This window comes from Apteryx rowi, unplaced genomic scaffold (genome assembly GCF_003343035.1).
Source record: "Apteryx rowi isolate R43461 unplaced genomic scaffold, aptRow1 scaffold_326, whole genome shotgun sequence".
In the NCBI taxonomy this organism is placed as follows: domain Eukaryota; kingdom Metazoa; phylum Chordata; class Aves; order Apterygiformes; family Apterygidae; genus Apteryx; species Apteryx rowi.
Genome location: NW_020449708.1, coordinates 548,645 through 562,031, shown reverse-complemented (window position 1 = coordinate 562,031; position 13,387 = coordinate 548,645). Strand labels below are relative to the sequence as shown.

The following is a 13,387-nucleotide window of genomic DNA, read 5'->3' as shown; positions in this document are numbered from 1 at the left end:
AGAGAGTAAACTTACCTGGAGCACACTTTTAAATAGCCTGATTGTCACTTCTCAGCTGCAGCATTTTGCAATACCTGCTATATTTCTTGTGGCGAGTTTCCTAGGGGTGTAAAACTGCTTTTTCCTATTCACCTTCCTCTTAAAACTGCAACATTTCACCATATTCAGAAATCTGGTTGCCACCCTTTCTTAAAGCAGACCCCTTCCCCTCCTCTTCACAATACTTAATCACAGATGACAACTATTTTTCAGAAAAAAGGGCTGCAAAGGATATCCACATAACTTTCTGCAGCTCACTTTGGAGGACAGCTACCTGTTACTGTTTTCAGTAACAGATCCAGGCTTTTAGCTAGCAGCTGATGTCTGCAGTTCAGGACACAAGTCTCGAGGTCAAGCCATGTACATTGACTCAAGAAGCAGGTTATTCTACTCATTGCCTGCTTCACAACTAGAAAAGCAGAGATCGAACAATTTGCCGAGAGTTACACAAAATCAGGAGGAGGAGAGAGAATTCCCACTCCCCATATTTTAATTATGGTTCATCCCAGGAACAGAATAGGTAGCAGGCTAATAGCATCACGCAAGACCAGGTAAACAACAAAATAACTGTTGGTGTCCACAGCAGACTTGCTAATTTCCAGCTCCTCTCCCAATGAGTTGCATGATTACTATTATGCATTTAAGACGTGTGCAAGGGTAGGAATCATCCAACATAACACGGATATAAAAGAAACAATTAGCTTAACATGTAGTTAGTTTTAATTTCGTGAGATGGGTGAGATGTCTACCCTTTATGAAGGGTAAACACCACTGATTGAGAGATGTCTAGTGTAAGATTTGCAGCCTTTCAATACGAGACCCACTGGGAATGTAAGATTTGCCACAAAACCTTTCCATGCTTGAATCCTATCTTTTTCACAAGCCAGAATCAGTGTTTGAGGGAAAGCATTCACATCCCATAGATCTTCCGGTGATGTGGGAGACAGGATTATGTGGGAGTCCCTCCTAGCTGCTGCAAGGGATAGACAGTTGAGGTTACCATGGCTCTAGATCAACACATGAAAATTCTAGTTCTTTCCTGGAACTAGCAGCAGTATCTCTCTCATTGTGAGATCCCAACATAGAGGAGCTCAGTAGATGACCTGCTCTTTGGTCAATTTGAATGTAAATCATCTCAGTTTCGAATGGGAAGACTGACAAATCAGCACTAGATAAGAAAATGTATTCTAAAGCCATTTTTGAGTGATGGTAACATATGCAGCTCCTGGGCAGTACTCTTCATTTGCCTCAAAATACTAAGAGTAAAAAAATGTGACAGGGACCAAGAGATTGTGAGGTCCCCCTGAAGAAACATTGTGTATCTGTAGCCGATTCATCATGACATTCAGAGGGAACCTCATCCCCCCTCATATAGTAAAGAGGAACAGGGGGAAATGGATTCACCTAGAGCAACGTCCGCTTCAGAGCAAAGCTTCCTGAAAAGGCTAGCACCTGCTGTATTAGTTCAGGAAAGTCTAGTAAGAAGAAAAAGATTAAATCTGAGTGGTTGTTAACTATTTAAAAAGAAAAACATATTCTTGATTTCGGTTAGCAGGTAACAGGTAACATCCTAGCACATACTTGAGTTGTGCATATGTGTTAGTCCCAGGGAGTTTGGGGTCTACCTTACCTGCTAGTACACACACAAGTTAATAAACACATATTAAGAACACATCTTTTTTCCCCTGCAACTATAGTGTGGACAGTCCGGGCTGTAGGAACAAGCCTCAACAGAGGATCTCTGCATTGCTTGAGCAATTGGGACCACTTTCTTCTGTCAGCACATCTGGCTGGGAACTTGAGGGAAAATAACATAAGCATATGTGACCTGACTCTTGGAAACTTAGAAATTGATAGTTCAAATTCCACACACCCTTTAGAAACAAAACTAAGTGKGCCACTGATGACAACATACATAGTACAGCATGACATATATTTGATCTAGTTATGGTTTTGCTCCATGGAAAAACTTAAGACATTCCATGTAAAGGCCAAGGGGGTTTTGAAGTACATTTACCCAAATTAAAGTTTAAAAAGTGTGGAACTGAACAAAGCTGGCTACACAACTTTCAAACCAAGTCAATAAATCCTGATGGAAGCTGTCCAAATTGTCTTTGTTGCCAAGAGATAAAAATAACCAAATGATAAGTCATACTACAGTGATGGCTTTGTACTTAGCAGGTGTTATCATAAAGGGAACTTCYGTACACAAGAAATCAGTACATTTCAGCCCCATGATTTTAACATTATCTGTTACTCAGTGTAATATCTTGATGACCTTCCTCCTCAGTTTCCTCATCACTATGTTGGAAAAGATAGAGAAGCCTGCTCTGGAGAGAATCTGACCCAGATTTTACACAGGCTCAGTGCCTGCTGAACATACTCTCCAGGTTGAACCCCAACACCCAGCCAATTCTCAAGCAGTGGTAAGACGGGATCTGCTTTGGATTTCCTGCTGTGCCAGGCAGAYCAAGTGGTCTAATCTGTGCCATATCTAGATACCAAAAGGTATTTGGGCTCCAAAGTCCCTTGCATAAGAGACAATCGTGTCCGAATTTCTGAGAACCTGTGCAATGGCATTGTATCAACAGAGAATACGTAACAGGAGATGCACAGGCTTTCCCTACTTTATAAAGACATTCAAAGACACTCATTAACAGCTGCGACACTAATCCTAAAAGATCAGTCACCTCTGACTAATTCCTCAGTGCTAGTGGCCTGATTCTAACACACTGACAGGCACCAGAAAATTAGCACTGAAACTTTACCTTTGCCAACACGTAATTTTGTACCCGAGTAGCTTAAACCCCTTCACACTAGGTTTTCAGCCACTGCTTACACTTTTCAGACACATTTGTAGGTATCATTGGGATCAGTACATTCCAGAGTAGATGAGACTTTGTTCAACTGGTCCTGGAGAAAAAAATCTAAATGAACCAAAAAACCACCTAAAACCAATTAAGAGTGAGATGGTTTCATGATATATTAAAATCATTGAAAGAGTCTCCAAAATAGTTCAGGCATCTTGCCGACAGGAGGGGACTTTTTCCTAAGAATTTTCAAACCAGGTCAGCTCCACTGCAGTTACAGCACTAGAAGCCCAAACTTAGATAAGCTAGGGATATTTTTAACATCTTACTGATAAGCAGAGCAAGGTTGGGTTCCTTAATATTTTACTTGGGTAGGATGATGATAGCAATAATATAGACAAGATTTAAGACCTCCAAAGGAAGAAACTGCTTAATAAAGTACAAGAGGAAAGCAAGCTAAGTTTAGGAGAGGGAATTAGTTTTACAATAATTAAATCATGCAACACCTATTTAGCTGGATAAGCGAATTATGTTTCACAAGGGATCACAAGTACATTTTTGTCAGCTTTGATTCAAGTTGTTCACATCCCCCCAGCTCCAAAGTTTATTACTCACTTCCAGTCTAACCCAGTCCCAAACCTCAAGAGACACAACAGCACTCTTCTGCAACTTTGTGTGGAAAAAATACAGTTCCCTCCATTTTCTGCAACCGTAAGATATTTCAGCCTTGACTTGTTTCCACAATACTCAGAAAAGCTTCAGAGGAACATGGTGTGAATTATCACTTCGATGAGGACCTGTGCCTTGTGAGTTGCATGTAGTACATCCAACTATAATGTGCAAGCAGAACAGAGGCTGCTGAGTCACCACATCCCTCACTTTGGGAAGGAACAAGAGAGCAGGGGCTCCCAATGTCAACACAGCTAGCCCACCTTACCCCTGAGGAATGGGACCTCCAAAAGGCCACAGACATCTCCCAGCCACCCCCAGCACACCCTTTACATGCAGCCCTTTGAGGTGCACAGTGCATGCAGGAAGATGTTGGTGTAAATCTCTGAAGGTTAGGGAGAGACTGCAACCCCCCAATCTGCACTCATAGGTGGAGTTAGGAACCTCATAGAAAAGGGAGGGAAAAAAAGGTTTTAATTGGAATTAGCTTGACACAGACACAGCTGGGAAACAGAGGGAAGTAGAGGGATTTAGTGCAAAGCAATGCTGAATTAAGAGTACACACCAAAGGTAAGAACTGGTTTCTGGCACTGCAGGCCCATGCAGACCACTTTGCATGGCTGCACTTTGCTTGGTGGTAGTTTAGCTGAGCTCAGAGGTTGCTGTGTGCCAAGTGTCACATGCTAACCCCACTCAAGGAGGTAACATTTTAAATAGTTCAGGCAGGAAGAACGTCACAGGTCTGAAAAGAATTGGTGTTCTCTCACAGAGAGAGCTTAGGAGGACACTAGAAGCCATGAGAGCTCTTCTTTGCTGGCAAGGATTTGTCTTGTTTTTAAATGTGTATCCATTAAACAGCAGGGATGAGTTGTTCTAAGTGTGTTCCTGGGTACGGGTGTGCTGCAGCTGCTCTCCTGCAGTCTGACATGCCAGGGAATGTCCCAGCAGAGCACCAGGATAGAGGATACAGATGCATCCTGGCCAACAAGCACCACCTGGCCTAAGATATCCACTGGACTCTTACCCAAAAAGAAGTAATAGGAGGATCAGTGGGAAAGCGAGCAGGCCATACTGGGGCAGGAAGTGAGCAGCAGCCTACAAGAGGAACGAGGGGTGTGGCAGAGGGAAGGACTGGTCCCCTCTGTAGAGCTGCCTCCATCCCCACTGAGACAACAACAGCCCACAGGAGCTGTCACGCACTTGCCTCTGCGTATTTAACTGCTTCTCACGAGGAGATGTGTAGCTGCCACTGGGTACCGCAAGTGAACAGGGAGACTGAGCAGTGCCTCTCCCAAGGAGACCTCTCTCCCACTCGAGACAACTGCCCTAGAGCAAAAGGCACCAGGTTGCTTAACAGGGCCTGGTCTCCCACAGGGTACTGCTGCAGGAATTCAATTTACACCTCAGCGTTATCACTGCAGAGGCTCTGCCTCTCAGCTAACCTCCTCATGTACACCCCTTCCCCAGGCACTGCTCCCCACCCCACATCCCTCCCTACCACCTCTGTTTTCTTTGCATTTTTTTCCCTTCCTTATCATAAAACTTGCTTACCTAACCCAAGCACTTTTATTCCCTTAGTCTGGCTCCTGTTCTCAGAGGAGCCATTCCCTCCCGTCTGTTGTTGATTTTTATTTCTTCTCTGTAACTGCATCTGTCATGATCTTTACTTCCAATGAACGGGCAATCACATGAGTTGCTCATATTTTTCAGGGAACCTGTTTAGCAAGGATCCTGCAAAACAATGGCTTCTCTTGTCCTGGGAAGGCTGCAAACCCCAAAATACAGGGCAGATTGCTGACCCCCGCAGAAAACACTACAAGTTTTAGCAGCTTTAAAAACAAAAAAGAAGCAAAAACACCAAATCCCCCAACACCCTTTGCTGTTGCTGGAAAAAAGCACTTGTTTGGCCAGGCTGCTAGATTAAGAACTACATCATGTCCCATTACTGGAATGTTAATGAATTTTGTAACTAACGAGTTGCCAGGAAAATATTCCCCACATGGGAGATCTGAAGCCTAGATGCTCTGCGCCACCTTCCCCAGTGGGCCTACAGGTAGGTTGACCCCTCAGCCAAATGTTCTTGCTTGCTTGTGCCACTGGTTGAGGACATGTTTCAGACCAAGAAGAGTCTTTCAGCAGACTCGCCCCTCCTTAGTGACCTTGCAGGAGCCAGGAAGCAGCAGTCCTCCCAGCGCCCACATACATGAAGCCTCCGTTCTCACTCCATGTCAGGGAGCAGCAAGGACCAGCTGCTCCCGGAGGGAAGGAGAGTTGAGCGCAATTATGCAGCTGGAAGGGCAGGGGCCTCACTGACCAGGGTCCAGCCCCACAGTACCCAAGCAGGGCAGGTCCAGGCATGGCAGCCAGCATCAATGAAGAGTCCAGATCATCAGGCAAGTTCATGGTGATGAGGCAAGTCCAAGGTCAAGCCAGGAAGCCAACTGCAGGTCAGGGGCAGGTCCAGTGATGGTAACCAGGGTCAGACACAGTCCAGGCATGCCCAAGGTCAAATCAACAAGTCAGTCCATGGCCAGACATGGGCATGGCTGTGACAGAACTGGAGCAAGGTGCACTTACAACATGGCTCAAGGAGCAACTGAAGGCCCAGGGCTGAATTTAAATGAAGCCCCTAAGCCCACAGACAGAAGGTGTGGGTGGAGGCCCTGGATGAAGCTGGTTAGGACAATTAAGGCCTATAAGTGCACTCAGGACCCTGACACTTCATCCCTGCAATCACTACAGCCTCTTCCCTGCAACGCTTGGCCAGCACCAGAGCCAGTCACCAAAAGCGATACCTACAGAATCCCATGTTATCTAAATACAAATGCTCCTACTAGCCATAGCAGCCTGAGCACTTTTGACCCTGGAGATGTGAGGCACATGGGCTTCCAAGGCAGCTAGACATGGCCAGGATCTGAATTACCACAGGACAGGAGGAGAGTCAGTGGGCCAACTTTAAGCCTCAACTATAGCACACTCCTCCAAGCCACATAAAAAGGGCTTCAGATAACTGGGGATCAGCCCTCTAACTTAACTCCTCCTCTACCTCTCTGCATTTGCCCAGAGAATACAGATGGATTTTGTCACTGTCCTGCTTAGGTGCAAATTCTACAGTATTCACAAAAAAGCACTCCCTACACTCCCCCCTCAGAAATAAAAGGGATGAGATTCAATGTTATACAGCAGTCTGTGTCTAAAGCATCAAAAGGAAGATACAGCAATAGCCAGGAACTGCTTTACCTCCCCACTTGCTGGTGTGCCTTGGGGGAGAAGACAGCAGCTGCTGGGACAGTACAGCACCTCAACAAGCCCTTGGTACAGCAGTACCAAGACAAAGATAAACAAAGATTAAGGAAGTGATTATACGTTCAGATAATGAAGCTGCAAAGCTGAGTAAGCAACTGGGTATTTCTGCTCATCACTAAGTGTAGGGCTTTCATTAGAGACAAACAACCCAAACCCAGCAACACAACAGTGGCAGTTGTTCATATCAGCAAGGGAAGTTAAATAACCTCCCCTAATGGATACTGCAAAAGCAGAACATGTGAGATAAGAGCCACAGTCACATTAAAGAGGCTGGAAATTGGCCAAGGCACAGTGACAGACACCCCCCTCCACACACACACACACACACACACACACACACACAAACAATTCAGGAGGAAAAGTACAGTGTTTCAGGAGCATCATGGAATGTTCCTTTCTGGATATTTAACTCAATCTTCGAACTCCGGCCAAGAACACACTCCGCAATAACTGGAGATGTCCAATAATCAAAACCAGAAAAAGCTTTCCATTCGGTTACTGAGTTTTATCCCTGCCATGGTACTCATTGACCCTGTGTCAGAACATACAAGCTTACATTCAGAAAGATTTAATGAAAAGCATGCAACAGCTAGAGATCCTGCTGCCAGGGGAGGAGGGGAAGAGAGAGAAAGGGCGGAAAAATATATCAAATGGCCTATAAAAAAAGAAGCACGTGCACTTCCCAGGAGAGAATACAGAGTCTTTTAAGCCATTCCATTTGGGGGAGCTTCCCCTAACTCTGACACTTCCTTGAAGACAAAAGATAAACAGATCATGGGGCCAGTATAAGGGCTATGCTGCACAGCTGCACAGGTCTCTTGGAAGGTCCGTTTTGTATTGCCTTGGCTTGCTCTTCAAGCTCAGAGAGAAGGTTAAGTTGAAGTCACCTCCTTCCCTGTGTATGCAGAACTGGCTGCAAAAGCATACTCCAGCCATTGCAAAGGGAGAAGCAGGCTCTGTCAACTACAAAATTAATTAAATTCGTCTTTTAAAAGTTAAAAATAAAGGAAAAAGAGCTTTGCTTTCAGAAAAACAGTTGTGGGAATATGCATTTTTCTCACATAAAGTCCATATAGGCATCACATAAAGCCATCCTTCAAAAATCACTTTGAGGAGCTATCGGACCTGCCGATATCAATACTCGGAAATGAAAGAGCCTGGTTTTCGATTCTGAGAAAAGACAACAGCCAGCACTGCTCCTTTGGGTTGGTTACGCTCAAGAGCAAACTAAGCAATGAGATACACCAAAACCTTCCAGCTCAGAGCTTCTTGTTCACCACCAATTCCTACCCAGGCTCATTCCAGCTTGTGCGGACTCTTGCTAGCTCTCCCAACTACATATCAGTTCATAGCCAGATGAAGCTTTCCAAGAAAATACAGCTTGTCAAATGCTTCATTTTCAAAGTCCCACTGTAGTGCCTCCACCCAGACTTCCCCTTCCTTTTCTGTCCCCTCTTGTGTATGGATGTCTTACTTCAGTCCAGAAGCCGTCACATCCCAGGGGACCTTTCCCTGTGCTGAGTCCTTCTCATTTACTTCTTACATAGTCAAGGAGGGAGTCAAGGAAATAACCACTGAGACTGTAGACAATTTAGAAATAGCCTGGAAGCTATTTCTAAGGAGACCACTTGCCCTTGGGATGCTCTAAAAAGCTTCAGTTGTGTTGTTGTTTCTTTTTGGAGACTAAAAAGCTTAAAAAGCACAAAAATTCACTGTACCTCTCCAGGATTAACTGTCTCAGAACTCCTACATCAGCCCTGTGTCAGCTGTGAGAACGTAAGAGCGCCATACGGGTCCAGACAAAGGACACCTCACCCAGTACTGTCTCCAGCAGAGACGATGAGTTAGCACCTAGGAAAGAGTAAGAATAGGCCGTGAATACATGGTACTTCCCTCCCCAAACCCAAAGTATTCTCAGTCTTCAATTATCTTCAGCTGAAGAGATTTCCTGAGCCTGATATTGTTCGTCTATTTAGTAATCCCCAATGGATCTCTCTTCCAAATTCTCAATCTTGTCTTCCTCTGAATGCAAGTAACCATTTCACTCCCACAACATCCTTTGTCAAGTTCTCCAGGTCTATTACTTGGAACATAAAGATCCACCTCCCCTCATTTGTTTGAAACCTGACTCCTACTGCCCTCATTTGTTGGCCCTCAATTCTTCTATGGGAAAAGATAGGCACAGTCAGTCCCCATCCACTCTCTTCAGATGACATTTTCAAGATGAAGTTTTTGTACATCCCCAGAAATCATCTCTTTTCCAGACTGAAGAATCCTAGACTGCTTCATTGCTCCTTTTATAGAAGCTTCCAAGTCTGGACTCAGAAGCTCACCTACAGCYGCACGAGATCTAAAGGTCACTTGCCAATCCTAGGCCTAAATTCACCGTTGCAGGGGGGAAGCACCTTATCCCATTTGTGTTCTCTCATTTAGTCCTGTTTCTCCAGAAGTGAGTTTGACTTGTGCTATCACAATGGTCTTATAGCAAGGAGAGAAAGAAAACACAGACAAAAGTTCTCTTCTACACTCACTTTTCCTCCCTTTGAAATTAAAGAAAGCAAAACTAACACTCTTCTTTTAAAAGCACAAAGGTCCCCTTCCCAGAAGAGCAAAACCAAAGATCATGACTCAGACATGGGGCTATAACTTCCTCATCCTATTACTCAAACCTTTGACCTCCAACATTTCTCCATTTCTCTGTAAGGGTGCCATAGGTCTAGCTGATCTCATGGTCTGTTACATTGATCTCAGAGATCTTCAGCACTTTTCAAATACAGTTTGGTTGAGTTAACTGCATGCATAACCTGCACCTAGGAATTTGAAAGTTTGACCTTGCAATCTTAACTTTCTTTTAAGCAGAAGAGGCTTAGGAGAGGGGAGGAGATGGCAGGGCAGTGACTGGGTGGAAAAAGGGGTGGTGTATTTACAGAACGCAGCCTAACAGAAGCATCTGTCAGAAGCTCCCAGCAACCCACAGACTTCAAGCCCCTCACCATTTTAGGGCATACCAGAAAGGTTTCCTGGCTAATGTCTATTATTGGAAGATTCTTCTCCTACATCTGTGCATACAGTTCAGTGGAAATGTATTTTATCACCCCTTGGTTAGCCTGGAGCAATTCACTGGGAACTGAGAGGATCAACATGCTCACAGCATTAGCAAGCGTTGAAATTAGCTTACAACACTGAAATCACCCTCTACGTCAGCAGGAGGAAATAGTTTTGTTTTTTTTTTTTTTAATTTACTAAGTCCAAGATAGGTAATAGGATTACAGAGACACATAAAATCAAATTTGAAAAAATGACCAGTTAGGATCTAGATTGATTTTGAAGGTTTCTCACACTCCGTAAGTATCCAACAAAYAGAAACTCAATTAGGAAACCAGTTTTGATACAATCCTCCACAGCAAGGCTGTGTTTGCGACACAGAATGCCTCAGGAGGCCCAGGCTTCCTTTCATGGCCTGGAGCYATCCAGGGATCATGAAGATTCAAAACTGTCTTCTCCCTACCACTAATTTCCTAATTTTCAGGTAAAATCCAGAAGGAGTTTGGACATTCCAGTCACTAGACCACTCTCTTCCCTATCTCCTTCAGAAACACCAATATCCCTTGCACGGTTATCACTGGCCTAGACAGTAAAGGCAGCAAGGCTAACATTGTCCAGGGCCTTGGTTAAGCTCCTAGTTAATCTCTGGCTGTAATCATCCTCTCCCACCTGGTAAAACAGTACTCAAGGGGTGCCTCTTGCAGCAACAGACAGCTTAGAGAGCCCACAGCTCTTACATGCCCAAACTCATCTTGACACAAATTCAGGTGAGAGTCAAGCCTGAAAGTCAGTGAGAAAGCTCCCAAGAAGAAAGCCTTTCCTGCTGGAAGAAAATCATATTCTGACATCTGACAGTGGTAGGAGCTTTATAAAAAAAGCAAACAAAAAAGCAGCACAGAAACAGGAATGAATGGCAGGAGCTGCTCATGACAGAACTGCTACCAAAAGAAACTCTTGGCAGTCCACAACCTCAGCATAAAGCTTTTTCATATGCTGACCTCTCTGTTCCACATCTGGGTATAAACGAGCCACTCCATATTATACAAACATATTGAGGCATTTAATGAATGCAGCTCATGAGCAGTTTTTGATTGAATAAGACATGCCCACCAGGCCACAGTAACCTGCTAGGAAAACAGGGTTGAGGAGGTGGAGAGAGGGATCGGCACAGGACAGCCAAATCTATTCTAGAGAATGTCAAGCACATTTAAAATGACTACTGTTAGATTTCTAGACTTTAAGGGGGCAGCAGGAATGTATGTGATCATTTAGATTGGTCTCCCGCATAAAAATGTTCTTAAAATTCATCTGATGTACCAAACCCAAGTCTTTCGGCTGAGCTAGCAAGACACACTTTTTCAGAGGCTTCAAGTGACAGAAAAACCACAGTATCCTTGGTAATCGGTGCCAACATTTAAATAGTCACTTTTAAAACCATGCACCTTATTTCTAGCTTAGATTTATCTAACTTTAATTTCTAGCTGCTAGCTCACATTATGCTCTCATCTGTTTCTTATCCACACACAGGCATCACTTTATCTAAGGAAATTCAGCCATGCAATTGCAGGCTGACACAGCAAACGATACCCACCAGTTTTGGCCAGGAAGAAAAGGATACTACGTCCTGCTAGATGTATAAAGGTGCAGCAGAATCAGATAACCAAGTCTAAAAATAACATCTGCTTTGTAATTAAGGTTTGCTCACAGCAATAAAGCCTCGGCTCAGGACAAATGACATCCCTCCAGCATCCTGCTTCCAGAGCACTCCAAAACGGTGGCCTGAAGCAGCCAGCCAGCAAGGCTGGTAGCAGCTGATTGCTTGTGACATTGCTCTTCAATTACTGCAATCACAGACCAAAGTTATGAATAAAAAGGGGAGTGCAATAAAAGCTAGTAAGCACCACTGAAGACTCAGAGAAAGAATTGTGCAGCCCTTCCCGAAGAAGAGATGGGGTAGGGCACATATCCCCCAGCTGCTCTGCATTACACGATCATGCTGCCATCCATGACCTTGAACTTGCTGCTTGCTGCTCTGCCTTTGAGAAACAAAGACAGATTTACCCATTCCCAAAAGACCCGGGCCAAGCTCAACCAGTGAGAGATTCCTCCAGCTGAAAGGTCTCTTACCCCATGATGCAGGCTTTCTGGTGATGGGTGCAGGGCACAATAGAGCCAGCTGGGACCAAATTGTAAGCTGAGAATTTTGAGAATGTAAGTTAGAGTCTCAAGGGCCCTGCAAGGGCATAAAGACACAAAAAAAGAAAAAAACAAATCTCTCTAAGAATTGGGGTCCCACAGTCTGTCTCCACTTCAGGACAGCAGCACCTTTCACAATCATAGTGGGAAACAAGATTTGCAACAACAGCATCACGAACAGACTGTCACTCCACACAGTAGTGACACTATGGAGGAAGCAGTAGGTGCTGCCAACCAGCACCAATCGGTGTTATCTTAGCATACTGGGCTGTAAAGTGTCAGAGCTGCTTTCTGCCTGTTTCAGTCATTCCTTCCATGAGGGCAGGAGCATCTGGGACAGACYGGGGCAGATATCCTCAGACAGGACCTGCCCAGAAGCCATCTGCAGTTCCATACCAACACCCTGAAGCAGCAGCTCCCAAGCAGACCCTCCAGTGCTGGCAAAGGACTGCTAAAATCTCAAAAAAATAGCTGCCAGGTCTTCCTCTCCCAGTCACAGCCTCAACACAAGCCACGTCAGCAAAAAGAGACTTGGCAAAGAGGGTATGTCTAGATATTGAGCATAAGAATTTCCCTACTCCAGGCCAGTTTGCTGGGATGGGACAGAACTAACAGCAAAGGGGAACCAACCCACCACACTTACTTCATTATTAGACCAAGTCTTGGACTTTCAGGTTTCCAGCACGGACCCATATCATTCTCTCCCTCCACAGACCAAAGCGTGCGGCTTGTTCTGTGACCTCTGAGCTGAAATGTGTAATAGCGCAGCAGCAGATCTGCCAATGCCTGTGGTCTGTGGAGGACATCATCCCCATGGTCAGTATACCTGCACAGGGCTAGCACCTCTGGCAGCCCTGGGCTTCCTGCAACCAAGCAAAACCTAAGCCAGAATCAGTGTCTCATTACAGTCAGACAAACACCTGGAAAAGCAAATTCTACAGTACTCATCAACAAAGTGCCTCAGTGTGACACCTTCTTACAAAGCATGTTGCAGAGTTGCCTGTTACATCCTCTACAGATCAGCAGTATTTTCGAGTGATGGATATTTCTCTGTAAGGTTTCACAGGCTGCTTGGAATAATTTTAACAAATCTATTTCCCTTTTGTCTGTTGTCACATCTGCAGGATTTCTTTCCATGTGAGAACTCATAGTGGGACCTTTACGTCAGATAGAGGGAGCAGGTCTCTCTCCTTTCCCATGCCAATTAGTCTCTCCCAAACAACTCTCCTTCCTTTTAACTCCAAGTACTTCTCAATATAGAACAGGTTCTAGACAGGACTGGGTCTTGGAGAGCTGGGACCTCCCTGGAGCCAGCACAGAGC

The 13,387-nt window shown here is 44.8% G+C and overlaps 1 long non-coding RNA gene across 9 annotated transcripts in view; it reads right to left on the bottom strand.

Moving 5' to 3' along the window:
- The window catches only part of LOC112968830, a 376,846-nt gene that overhangs the window by 325,824 nt on the left and 37,635 nt on the right, over positions 1-13,387 (bottom strand). For 8 of the 9 annotated variants that reach the window (XR_003254455.1, XR_003254459.1, XR_003254458.1 and 5 more), the window contains one exon: positions 8,543-8,675. The exons of the other annotated variant lie outside the window; for it this stretch is intronic. This is a non-coding gene — a long non-coding RNA (uncharacterized LOC112968830). The remainder of the gene's footprint in view (positions 1-8,542; positions 8,676-13,387) is intronic. 9 annotated transcript variants of the gene reach the window in all.